Below are 13,769 nucleotides of genomic sequence, written 5' to 3'. Positions count from 1 at the left end.
AGAATGCCGTGAACCCGGGAGGCGGAGCTTGCAGTGAGCCGAGATCGCGCCACTGCACTCCAGCCCGGGCGACAGAGCGAGACTCCGTCTCAAAAAATAAAAATAAAAATAAAAAACTTAAACCCATGTATATCCTCTATTGCCCTTTGTGGATACCAGAGTCTTCCTAACATGACACCAGCCTTTACCTGTAGTTAATAAAATGTGATTCCCCTTCTCCCACTGAGGGATCAGGAACACTGCCTCACTCATCACCATCCTCAGCACCCAATCCGTCATCCCCCATCTAGAACATAGCAGATGCTCAGTAAGTTGGCTTTGTCCCTCCTCTGAAGGCAGCCTCTTGTCTGTATTCCAGTGGCCCTTCACTCCTGTTACCTGAGATGTGGAGGCCAAAGCCCCATGATACTCTGGCTGTCCCTGCAGCCTGATATTGTGTCTTGAATTATTTTCCAAGTGATGAACCAGCAGCAACTTGAATTTTGGGAGCCCATAACTGTAAAATGGGTCCATGGTCTTCAGGCTACGTTGATCTTAAATCTATTTTTAGTCACAATCGATAACTCAAAGTTTACCAAATAAGAAGATCAAATGTATTTTCCTTAAAAGTATTCTAAGACCACCCCACCCAGTCTGGTGCCCTGGTCAGCCAGCCCCCAAACATTTCTGGCCCATCTGTTGTGAACCGGATACTGTTCCATTGAGGTGAAAGATGGGGCCCCCTTGGGCTGAGCGACTCGCAGGCAAGTGAAAAATGAGGCAGGCAGACGGCTGCACCACCACAGAGCATCTGCCGTCTGCGCCTGACACCTACAAAATAGGGAACAGCAGGAAACTCAAGCCTGCCTCTCCAGCTCTCCCCACTCATTCAGAGCCACACTGGAGACCGTCAAGCCAGGGCCCACCCCACTGCTGACATCCAGCCCAGTGCTACTGGGCAAGCCCTTCCTCAACGCTGCCCCCAGCTGGCCACTGTTCCACCTCTGTGCTTCTCTCCAAGTATCTGGGCTGCGAAAAGTGCCCAGCCCTACCCTGATCTACACCATCCCTCTTGCCCTGGGCCCAGCCAGCATGGTTTCTCCTGGTGGCAGGATGTTCATCTCTTTGGCACACCAGGCGGAAGTCTGGGAGCAGAGAGCTATGTCCTTATATCTGTTTTTCAGTTACCTGCCTACTGGAATATAGCTGCAAAAAAACAGTTTCCTTTATTTACAAGGCAACTGTACAGATACACCACACCTAACTTTGTTTACTACATGGTCACTAGCATGTACTGAATTTCAAGGAAATATGTTTTTGCTACATCTTAATTAGCACTACCCCCTTAGGTGAAATTTGGGCTAGGTGCAGTGGCTCACACCTGTCATTGCAGCACTTTGGGAGGCCAAGGCAGGAGGATCACTTGAAGCCAGGAGTTTGAGACTAGCCTGGGAAACAAAGCAAGACCCTGTCTCTATTTTAAAATCAGCCGGGCATGATGGCGCACGCCTGTAGTCTCTGCTACTCAGATGAGGCGGGAGGATTGCTTGAGCTCAGGAGGTCGAAGCTGCAGTGAGCTGTGATCATGCCACTGCACTCCAGCCTGGGTGATAGAGTGAGACCCTGTCTCAAATAAATAAATAAATAAATAGGTCAGGCGCAGTGGCTCATGCCTGTAATCCCAACACTTTGGGAGGCCGAGGTGGGTGAATCATGAGATCAGGAGATCAAGACCATCCTGGCTAATACAGTGAAACCCTGTCTCTACTAAAAATACAAAAAATTAGCTGGGCATGGTGACGGGCGCCTGTAGTCCCAGATACTCAGGAGGCTGAAGCAGGAGAATGGCATGAACCTGGGAGGCGGAGCTTGCAGTGATCTGAGATTGTGCCATTACACTCCAGCCTGAGCCATAGAGTGAGACTCCATCTCAAAAAATAATAAATAAATAACTTCCTGACGGTTCTGGGAACCCTCACCTCTTTGTCACCAACACACTTCCCCTGCAGAGAAAGCTACACTGCTTGAGTGAGTTGGTAAATGCTTCTCTCTCTCCCCACTCTGTCTCTCACAAAGTCACGCCAAGGCTTTCTACATGGGCTTCTAAACTTTCTCTGAACCCAGCCATGTCTTGTTGACAAGAAGCAGATTGTAATAAGACAGTACAGTGAGGTTTGCACCCTTCTACCCTTCAGCTGTTACCAAATGTGACAGTAGGTAAACAAATAAACCAAGCCACCCTCAGGCTGCAAGTCTGGGCCTCAGAACCAAGTTATAACCTGAGACAACCCCAGTTGACTAGATGATCACCAAGACCAGACTTCCTACAGAGTGCTGCCCGCTTCTGCAGTGTGATTTCTTAGGTGATAACTGCAAAACAGGGCCCCTCATAAGGTCCTCATCAGGACCTCCTCAGTCTGAGGAACCCAGAGGCCTCCAATGTTTGGCAAGAGCACTGGTTTGGGTCCAGCTCTGTGTTGGGATATCTTGTTTCCTCACCCGTGAAATAACAATGGCTAATATTTATACAACTATTTAAATTATAGTAGAAAACACATACCATGATATTTATCATCTTAACAATTTTTCAGGTTTTTTTTTTTTCTTTTTTGACACAGAGTCTCGTTCTGTTGCCCAGGCTGGAGTGCAGCGGTATGATCTTGGCTCACTGCAACCTCTACCTCCCGGGTTCAAGCAATTCTTGCTCCTCAGCCTCCCAAGTAACTGGGCATGGGCCACCATACCTGGCTTTTTTGTATTTTTAGTAGAGATGGGATTTCATCATGTTGGCCAGGCTGGTGTTAAATACAGTAAGAAGTTCTTCTTCAAAGGTTTATCTTGTTTCAGTTTCCTTGTCCTCTGTTCCCTGCTTTCAAGGCCAGACTTCCTTACTCTGTGTCCCCCTGCCCTGGTAAACGACCTTCCCGCCAGTCCTTATCTACAGAGCCCACTTTCCACATCTGCTACCCACTCTGTGAATTACCCCTCCCATCGCAATGACCCTTCCTGTGGAAACTGTCCCCCACCCCTGCCAGTGTAACCACATTCCTGCACTTTTCAAGTTAGCCAACTGGGTTCAGCTTAGATTGATCTAGCTCCAGCCAATGGAGACAGGACACAGCAGCAGGGACAAGCTGCGTTAGGAATAAAAACCCTTCCCTCCTTTGTTCGGGGTGCTCTCGTGGCAACCAGACCTACGAGAAGCACCCTTCTGCAGAAGCAAATTTGCCTTGCTGAGAGATCCTTTGTCTCAGTGCTAGTTCTTCTTTGCAGCACCAAGCATTTGTTTCCAACAAATTTGGTGGCCCGTATGAGGACCTCATTCTCCTCCGGGAAAGGGTCTCTGATCACCTCTTGTGAGGAGACATGTCCCGCTGCCTTATTGTGGTAGCCTCAGGGGTAAAGAATCAGGACCCACCCGGTACAACAAATAAACCCAGATTCTCAGCAACAGGGGAAGAAAAGATCTGCAGTTACCATGGTGACCAGGTAACTCTAGGCACAGACCAAGGTAAGAAAAACTGTGGGGGTGGGGAAGTACTTCCTTGGTGGTCGGGACAGTTTGGAGGTTAAAAGTGTGTAAATGAGACACACAAGTAAGTGCAAAGCGAGTGTGGAGTAAAATAAAGGAGTGCAAGAAATCTCCAGTGTGGGGGTTGAGCCTCCAGGGAAAGTGAGCAAAAAAGAAAAAAAATCTCTAGTAAAAGAGATTGAGCCCCACACACACTCAGGCTGAGCCTCCAGGGAAAAGGGTGCAAGAAATCTCTCATACGAGAGACGGAGCCCCCATTAACTTCCAGGATGGGAAATACCCCTAGTAAAACAGGAACTACAAAGGACCAAACATAAGGAAAAGCAACAGATGATAAAATAATGTTGTTTTATTTGGACCAAAGAACCTATTTTTAAACGTTCAGTTTTCTGGCCAAGGTTTGGGTCAAATAAGGATTAGATTTGTCAACTTTTAATAAAGTACGTAAATAACCAAAGCCCTGCCTCCCAGGAAGCAGCAGACTATGCCCTGTGCTGGTGGCAGGGGCCTGTCCTCCTCTATCCCCTAAAAACTGCAGGAAACAAGCCAGAAAATACCTCCCCTAAGGAAATTAAAATCCCTAACCCCAAACAATCCACTAGCATGTGGGATTCAAAATTTCCCTTTCCCCTCCTCCTCAAAAAAGTCTACCCCAACCCTTTTTCCCTTAAGCGAAGTGCCTCTAGGAGGAGGTGGAAACTGGCTTTGTAAATGCCCCCTTAATTAGTTCAGAGGTCAGAAACCTAAGGAAGAAACTTAAACCACTCTTAGATGATCTTTTTAGGGTTGCAGATCAAATTAACCAATTTTTAGGACCACACATATACACTTGGGCTGAGCTAATGTCCATCTTAAGTATTCTCTCTTCGGGGGAGGAAAGAACCATGATCTGCAGGGCGGCTGTGACAGTCTGGGAGTGCAAACACCCTCCCAGTCAAAATCTCCCTGCAGCAGAACAAAAATCATCGGCCCAAAACCCCCAGTGGGATAATAACAATGCAGCCCACCGAGAAAACATGAAAGGTCCTAGGAAAATGATAGTTAAAGGGATTCGGGAATCAGTGCCTCAAACCCAAAATATTTCCCGACATTTAATATGCAGAAAGGAAAAAACAAAGGGCCCATGGAGTTTTTAAACAGACTCAAAGAACAGGTAAGAAAATATACAGGCTTAAACCTAAAGGATTCCCTTGGACAGGGGATGTTAAAGCTCCATTTTGTTACTAATAGCCAAATATCACAAAGAAATTACAAAAAATAGAGAATTGGAAAGATCAACCTATAGAGGGAAAAGAGGGAGTCAGGGAGCAAGAGAAAAAGAGGCAAAGAGAGACAGAGAGGCAGAAAGAGAAAGAGAGAGGGGGAGGAAAAGACAGACAGCCAGATGGAGAGGGAGAGAGAGGCAGAGAAAGAAAGAAGACAAATGTTTCAAATGTAAAAGAATAGGTCACTTCAAAAGATAATGTCCCAAATGGGAAAAAGAAACAAAAGTCATATATAAAAGCAGATCAGCTAATATTAAATTTCTGTTAATTCCAGAGGCAAGAACAAACCTATTAAGGAGAGATCTAATGCTGAAATTTGGCTTAAGCCACTATATTAATCAGGGAAAATTTCTCACCTCCCTAAACTTACTCACCACCACAGATGAAAAGCGTATCCATCCTGATACATGGTCAAAAAAAGGAAATCGAGAGAAATTATGAGTTCCTCCAATCGAGGTCAAATTTTAAAATCCTGGGAAAATAGTAAAAAGAAAACCCTTCCTTTGAAAGCTGGGGAAATAATCTAGCTGACCAAATAGAAAGCGAGCTGCCTTTTCCCGAGTGGTACCCGTTTTCCATTTAGCCCCTTGCCTCCCTTCCAGCTGCTGTCCCCCTCTTCTCCCATAAAGACCAAAAAACGATTAAAGGAAATAGGAGCCAAGAAAAGCTCAGAGGGAAGGTGGGTACTACCAGACGGGAGGAAAATGTTGTCTAAACCTCTCATGAGGGAAATATTGTCGCAGCTCCACCAAGGATCTCACTGGGGACCTCAAGCCATGTGCGGTGCAGTCCTCAGAGTTTATGGGTGTATAAGCACATATACTCTCGCTAAGCAAGTAGTAGATAGTTACAGGGTGTGCAGAAAAACTAATAAACAAACCCTAAAAAGGCAACCTCCTGGGGGCAAAAATCCAGGGCTAAGACCATTCCAAAGTGCTCAAATTAATTACACCGAGATGCCCCCAATCGGTTGCCTGAAGTACTTATAGGTAATAGCAGACCACTTCACTCACTGGGTAGAAACTATTCCATTCTCAAGTGCAACCACCAGTCATGGAGTTAAAGCATTAGTTAAAAACATTATACCCTGGTTTGGACTAATAGAAAACATGGATTCAGATAATGGAGCCCATTTCACTGCACATGTCATTAAAAAGCTAGCCCAGGTGCTAGACATAAAATGGGAATGCCATATCCCTTGGCAGGAAGGGTAAAAAGAATGAACCAGACTCTTAAAAAACCAGCTAACCAAATTAATTCTAGAAACCCAGCTACCCTGGACTAAATGTCTCCCCATTGCCTTGTTAAGAATCAGAACCATCCCTTGGAAAGATATCAGCTTATCCCCTTATAAAATGTTATATGGGCTATCTTATTTACACATTCCACTACTGACATTCCTACATTTAAAAGACAAGATCAGTTTCTCAAAAATTATGCACTTGGTCTATCTTCCACTTTCTCTTCTCTTAAAACCAAACGTCTCTTAGCACAGGTGCCACGCCTGGAATTCCCAGGACATCAACATCAGCCGAGATCATGTCCGCATCAAAGGGTGGAAAAAAGGAAAGCTTGAACCAGCTTGGGAAGGACCTTATCTAGTACTCCTGGCCACTGAAACTGCAGTCCGAACAGCGAAAAAAGGATGAACTCATCATACTCGAGTGAAAAAACATCACCACCTCTAGAGTCACGGGCCACTATTCCAGGGGAAAGTCCTACCAAACTAAAGCTAAGAAAAACCTAACCCTCCTATATCTACTATATTATTCTACCGTCTTTTCCCACTTCGTAGCTAGTCACCTTATGATTATCATAACTAAATCAAGCCTACCTCAAGTTATCACTTTTATGCTTGCCTCATTCTGCCCTGAAGGATCTCCAAAACCAAAGAAAGTTAGTCTCTATCAATAAGTACCTTTGCCCCTCCAAAATAAACAAAACTGCTAATAATCATAAAACTTGTACCAGATGTGCACACAGCGCGGGGTGGAGGTTCTGTTATGGTTAGGGAGATGAACTCTGGACCACCAAATATCAAGGCTAGACCTCCCCAGCAGGAAGTTGCATTAATCTAAAGCCCTACATCCACCTTACCAAAGGCGTAACTCCCTGTAATTGTCAGCCTTAGCAGTGTCACCCTGTACAAATCTTTATCACTGTTCCCACCTCCACTGATACTAACCCCACTCTAAGGCATTTCTATGGCCTAAAAGCTAATTTTTGTTCTGGGACAGACGCAATAGGATTTTTTTTTTTTTTTTTTTTGAGGCGGAGTCTCGCTCTGTCGCCCAGGCTGGAGTGCAGTGGCGGGATCTCGGCTCACTGCAAGCTCCGCCTCCTGGGTTTACGCCATTCTCCTGCCTCAGCCTCCCAAGTAGCTGGGACTACAGGCGCCCGCCACCTCGTCCGGCTAGTTTTTTGTATTTTTTAGTAGAGACGGGGTTTCACCATGTTAGCCAGGATGGTCTTCATCTCCTGACCTCGTAATCCGCCCGTCTAGGCCTCCCAAAGTGCTGGGATTACAGGCTTGAGCCACCACGCCGGGCCGCAATAGGATCTTTTGAAATGCGCTTCATTGATCCCCCACCCCCTTCCCTTTCTCCTTCTCCAGACCCTTCTTTCAATCAAACTGTTAATTTTTCCAATAACAAAGCCATAGTCGACATTATAAACATTAGAGATTTAAAACAAACTTCAGCAGTTGAGACAGGATACCAAAATGCAAATGCCTGGTTGGAATGGGTTAAATATTCTGTTCGCACACTAAATAAAAGCAACTGTTACCCTTGTGCAAGACAGGCCAGGGGCTCAAATAGTCCCTTTCCCACTCGGATGGTCTTCTAATGAATTGGGCATAAGCTGCACGGTAAGATTCTTCCAAACCCCCACAACCTGGGGCAGCAAGCCACGCAAGACTCTCTCACTGCTGTTCCCCAAAGTCAGAGGCTCTGCGGATCAGCCCCCAGGGGCCATCCGGCCTCCAGCCTCAGATGTTAATTTTGCCTCGTGTCTCTCACAGCAGGGGGAGAAATTAATGTCTCTCAAAGACCTAAAAGGGTGCAGCGAGACTAAGCCTTTCCAGAACTTACCAGTCAAGCTGTCCTTACTCACTCCCGAGCAGACGTGTGGTGGTATTGCGGGAAACTACTATTAAGTTCTCTGCCAAGTAATTGGAGTGGCACTTGTGCTCCAGTTCAATTGGCCATCCCTGTCACCCTGGCATTCCGCCAACACAGTAAGCAAGAAAGTCAGAACCGAGTTTAAAAAAAAAAAAAAAAGGGCTTCACCGGATCTTTTAACCCTCACGTTTATATAGACGCTATTAGAATTCCACAAAGAGTAACAGGTAACTTTAAAGCCCAGAATCAAATAGCTGCAGGAGTTTAATCTGTGCTGTTTCAGTTGTCAACTATAAACAAAAATGTAGATTACACAAATTACGTTTATTACAACCAACAACGATTTGTTAATTATACTAGAGCTACTATGATAGCTGAACAATTAGGACCCACCAGTCAAATGGCCTGGGAAAACAGAATAGCATTCAACATAATACTAGCGAAAGAGGTTGGAGTCTGTGTCATGATGAAAGTCCAATGTTACACTTTTATCCCTAATAACACAGCCCCCAACAAAACAACAACAAAGGCTTTGCAAGGCCTAACCTCCTCATCCAACAAGTTAGCAAATCTTCTAGACTAAACAGCCCCTTCACAAATTTAATGGGAAATTGGTTCAGCAAACGGAAGGGACTTACGTCCTCAATCCCCACCTCTCTTACCATGGAAATAGGGTTGCTTATTCTTGTAGGATGCTGTATCATACCCTGTGCCCAAGGATTAATACAAAAGCTTGTTAAAACAGCTCTCACCAAAACCTCCCTCAATCCTCCTTTTCCTCCTTATTCAAATAAGCTTTTTCTTTTAAAAGACCACGTAAAACAACAGAGCCAAATTATATTTTAAAAGTTTGAAGAAGCACTATAAAATATTGAAGGGAGGAACTGTTAAATACAGTAAGAAGTTCTTCTTCAAAGGTTTATCTTGTTTCAGTTTCCTTGTCCTCTGTTCCCTGCTTTCAAGACCAGACTTCCTTACTCTGTGTCCCCCTGTCCTGGTAAACGACCGTCCCGCCAGTCCTTATCTACAGAGCCCACATTCCACATCTGCTACCCACTCTGTGAATTACCCCTCCTGCCGCAATGGCCCTTCTGGCGGAAACTGTCCCCCACCCCTGCCAGTGTAACCGCATTCCTGCACTTTTCAAGTTAGCCAACTGGTTCAGCTTAGATTGTGCAATCCAACTCCAGCCAATGGAGATAGGACACAGTAGCAGGGACAAGCTGCATTAGGAATAAAACCCCTTCCCTCCTTTGTTCGGGGTGCTCTCGTGGCGACCAGACCTACGAGAAGCACCCTTCTGCAGAAGCAAATTTGCCTTGCTGAGAGATCCTTTGTCTCAGTGCTGGTTCCTCTTTGTGGCAGCGAGCATTTGTTTCCAACAGCTGGTCTCAAACTCCTGACCTCAGGTGATCCACTCACCTCGGCCCCCCAAAGGACTGGGATTACAGGTGCAAGCCACTGTGCCCCGCTTGTTTTTTTGAAACAGGGCCTTGCTCTGTCACCCAGGCTGGAGTGCAGTGGCACACGCATGGCTCACTGTAGCCTTGACCTCCCAGGCTCAAGTGATCCTCCCACCTCAGCCTCCCAAGTAGCTATGACCACAGGCACACACCACCATGCACAGCTATATTTTTTGTTGTTGTTGTTGCTGTATTTTTAGTAGAAATGGGTTTTTGCCATGTTGCTCAGGCTGGTCTCAAACCTGGATTCAAGTGATCCTCCTGTCTTGGCCTCCCAAAGTGCCCAGCCTAAACAGTTTTCAATGCACAGTTAACTATATTGACATTGTGCAACCAATCTCAAACTTTTTCATCTTACAAAACTCACACTGCACCCATTAAACAACTCCCCATTCCCCTTCCCCCCAGTCCCTGGCAACCACCATTCTACCGTTTCTATGCATGTGACTGCTCTAGGTTCCACAGATAAGTGGAATGCTATGGTATTTATCCTTTTGTGACTGGCATATTTCACTTAGCATAATGTCCTCAAGGTTCATCCATGTTGCAGCATCTGTCAATTTTTTTCCAGCCTGTCCCTGGATCTAAGAAAGGAATGTTTTCATTTTTTAAGGCTGAATCATGCATTTTACATATACATATATCATGTTTTGTCTATTCATCTGTCAATGGGTGCCTGGATGTTTCCACCTTTGGCTATTGTGAATAATGCTTCTATGAACATGTCTACACAAATATCTCCTAGAGACCTTGCTTTTAATTATTTTGGTTCTATGCCCTCAAGTAGAATTGCTGGATCAAAGGGTAACTCTATTTTGAATTTTTGAGGAACCGTCATACAGTTTCCACAGCAGAGGCACCATTTTACACCCCCAGTAACAGTGCTCAAGGATCCCAGTTGCCCACGTCCTCACCAACACTTGTTATTTTCTGTTCTTAGAGCAGCCATTCTAGTGAGTGTGAGATGTTACCCCTTTGTGGTTCTGATTTGCATTTGCCAGAAAGTTAGCGACATGGAGCATCTTTTCATATGCTTGTTGACCATTTGTGTATCACCTTCAGAGAAATGTCTAATCAAGTCTTTCCCCCCTTTTTTTCCTTCTGTTTTTTAGAGACAGGGTCTTGCTGTGGCACCCAGGCTTGAGTACAGTGATGTGATCATAGCTCACTGTAACCTCAAACTCCTGGGCTCAAGTGATCTCCACACTTCAGCCTCCTGAGCAGCTGGGGTTACAGGCGTGCACCACCACATCCAGCTTTTTGTTTTCAGCGACAGAGTCTCACTGTTGCCCAGACTGATCTTGAATTCCTGGACTCAAGTGATGCTCCCACCTTGGCCTCCCAAAGTGCTGGGATTACAGGCATGAGCTACCACACTGGGCATTTGCCCATTTTTTATTTGTTTTTTTGTTGTTGTTGTTTCTTTCTTTTTTTTTTTTTTTTTTGGTCATTGAGTAACAATAGCTAATATATATTATGCTCACATTATGTTCCAGAAAGTATACTCAGGGCCGAGCTGAGATGTGGCAACCCTGACAGATTCACAATTTGGTAACCTTTCAAACCTATAGTCTTTAAATATTCACTAAACATTTATGGGGTAGGGGTGGGAAGGTGGACAGGGAGAAACTGATATCCTGTTATTAAAAATCATATATAGGCCAGGCACAGTGGCTCACGCCTGTAATCCCAGCACTTTGGGAGGCTGAGGTGGAAAGATTCCTTGAGCCCAGGAGTTTGAGACCACCCTGAGCAACACAGTGAGACCTCGTCTCTACAAAAAATTTTAAAATTAGCTGAGAGTGGTGGTGCACGCCTGTAGTTCCAGCTACTTGGAAGGCTAAAGTGGGAGGGTCACTTGAGCCCAGGAGTTAGAGGGTGCAGGGGGCTATGATGGTGTCACTGCACTCCAGCCTGGTTGACAGAGCAAGACCCTGACTCAAACGAAAAGAAAAGAAAAAAATCATATAGAAACACACTAATTCATTCCTCCTGGATGCAGTAGAGTCAATGTTTGAAGAAAAGCTTTTTTTTGACAAAATCTTTCCCACTTTTCTGAGATTCTTGTTCTCTCTTCTCTTCTTGTCTCTGATTTTCCAAACTAGATAACTTTCAGAAGGCTTGTTCAGGGGCTTAAATTTTTTTTTTTTTTTTTAAAGACAGAGTCACTCTGTCGCCCAGGCTGGAGTGCAGTGGTGCAATCTCAGCTCACTGCAACCTCCACCTCCTGGGTTCAAGCAATTCTCTTGCCTCAGCCTCCCAGGTAGCTGGGAATTTCAGGCGTGCGCCACCATGCCCAGCTAATTTTTGTAGTTTTAGTAGAGACGGGTTTCACCATGTTGACCAGGCTGGTCTTGAACTCCTGACCTCAAGTGATCCATCCACCTGCCTCAGCCTCCCAAAGTGCTGGAATTACAGGCATGAGCCACCACACCCAGCCTAGAGACTTAGAATTCCAGTAATGAAATGAATCACTCCTTTCCAGTAACCAGCACTAGGCCACGTATTCATCAGCCTCACAGTTTCAGCAGAACGCCCTGCCATTCTCACTGAGAATGCGACACGTGGAAAGACAGGTAGGTGAGAGCAAGCAAAGCTTTTTACTTCCTTTGGTGGGCACAGGGCTAATTCACAAGTAAATAGTTACATAAGGAAACACCTCAGAGACCTGAGCTGCTTGGGACATATTTCTGATTTACTGAAGTAAATTTTTTCCATTTGAAATTAGGAAATATTTCCGTAAGTATAGAATATAGTGATAACCCATGTACCCACCATTAGCATAGACAGATATTAACATTTTTGCCTTCTTTGAGAGGTTTTTTTTTTTTTTTTTTTTTTTTTGAGACAGGGTCTCACTCTGTCACCCAGGCTGGAGTGCAGTGGCTTAATCACGGCTCACTGCAGCCTTTGCCTCCTGGGCTCAAGGGATCCTCCCACCTCAGCCTCCCTAGTAGCTGGGACTACAGGTGTGTGCCACTATTCTCTGCTACTTTTTGTTTTTTTGTTTTGTAGAGATGGGGGTCTCACTATGTTGCCCAGGCTAGTCTCGAACTCCTGGCCTCAAGCAATCCTCCTGTTTTGGCCCCCCAAAGTGCTGGGATTACAGGTGTGAGACACCACGCCCAGCCCAGAGGTTTTATTTTTAAGAAACAAAATGTTATGGATACAACTAGAGTCCCACATCTTTTCCTTTACCTTCCCTTCTCAGAGGTACCTACACTCCTGGAGTTAGTGTATATCATTCCTATTAGTGATTTATACGTTAACAACCCATCTCCGTATTCACCATCTAGTCCATTGCTTTGGGTGTTTATCAGTTTTACATAAATGATAGCGATGTGCCCATTTATCATTCTTTTTAATTATTATTTATTATTTTTTTTGAGATGGAGTTTCGCTCTTGTCACCCAGGCTGGAGTGCAATGGCATGATCTTGGCTCACTGCAACCTCCACCTCCCGGGTTCAAGCGATTCTCCTGCCTCAGCCTCCCAGGCAACTGGGATTACAAGCGCCTGCCACCACATCCAGCTAATGTTTGTATTTTTGGTAGAGATGGGGTTTCACCATGTTGGCCAGGCTGGGCTCAAACTCCTGATCTCAGGTGATCCACCCGTCTCGGCCTCCTAAAGCACTGGGATTACAAGTGTGAGCTACCACGCCCAGCCCCATTTATCATTCTTTTAGCTGCTCAGTGTTTGAGACCCCCTCCTATGTAGGAGGCTGAGCTCACTTCCACCATAAAGGCTAAAAGGCCACCTGCCCACTGCCCTTGCGATAGGGGTAGGCATGTGACCTAGGCTCTGCCAGCCAGACCTACTTCCCCTAACTTGGCATTCAGCACTAGAGTTGCAGAGACTGCACGAGGCAGAGCAATTGTGGAAAGAGTTTCCAGGGTAGCAGAGGCAGCTTCCCTTGTACCTGCCCAGAGCTGACAGGTGATGGCTGTGCCCGCCGAAGGGCTGGGGCTTGACTGCAGAAATGGTTTAGTCTTGGATCGTGGTTCCTCAGCTCTCTCAGTGATTCTGTGAACTACCCAATATCCTTCCCATGAATCCTCTTCCTGCTTAAACTCAGAAGGATTTTCTGTTGCTTACAGTTAAGGATCTGGTTGAAAAGGGTGATGCTTTTGCAACTGACTTTTAAAATTTTTTATTTTAGAGACAGGATCGGCCAGGCATGATGGCTTATGCCTGTAATCCCAATACTTTGGAAGGCTGAAGTGGAAAGATCCCTTGAGCAGGAATTCAAGACCAGCCTGGGCAACATAGTGAGACCCTCATCTCTTAAAAAAATAATAAGAAGGCTGGGCGCAGTGGTTCACGCCTGTAATCCCAGCACTTTGGGAGGCCGAGGCGGGTGGATCACAAGGTCAGGAGACCCAGACCATCCTGACTAACACGGTGA

This window comes from Mandrillus leucophaeus, unplaced genomic scaffold (genome assembly GCF_000951045.1).
Source record: "Mandrillus leucophaeus isolate KB7577 unplaced genomic scaffold, Mleu.le_1.0 Scaffold3, whole genome shotgun sequence".
Taxonomy (NCBI): domain Eukaryota; kingdom Metazoa; phylum Chordata; class Mammalia; order Primates; family Cercopithecidae; genus Mandrillus; species Mandrillus leucophaeus.
The sequence above is the reverse complement of the archived record's forward strand: the minus strand, read 5'-3'. Positions refer to the sequence as shown.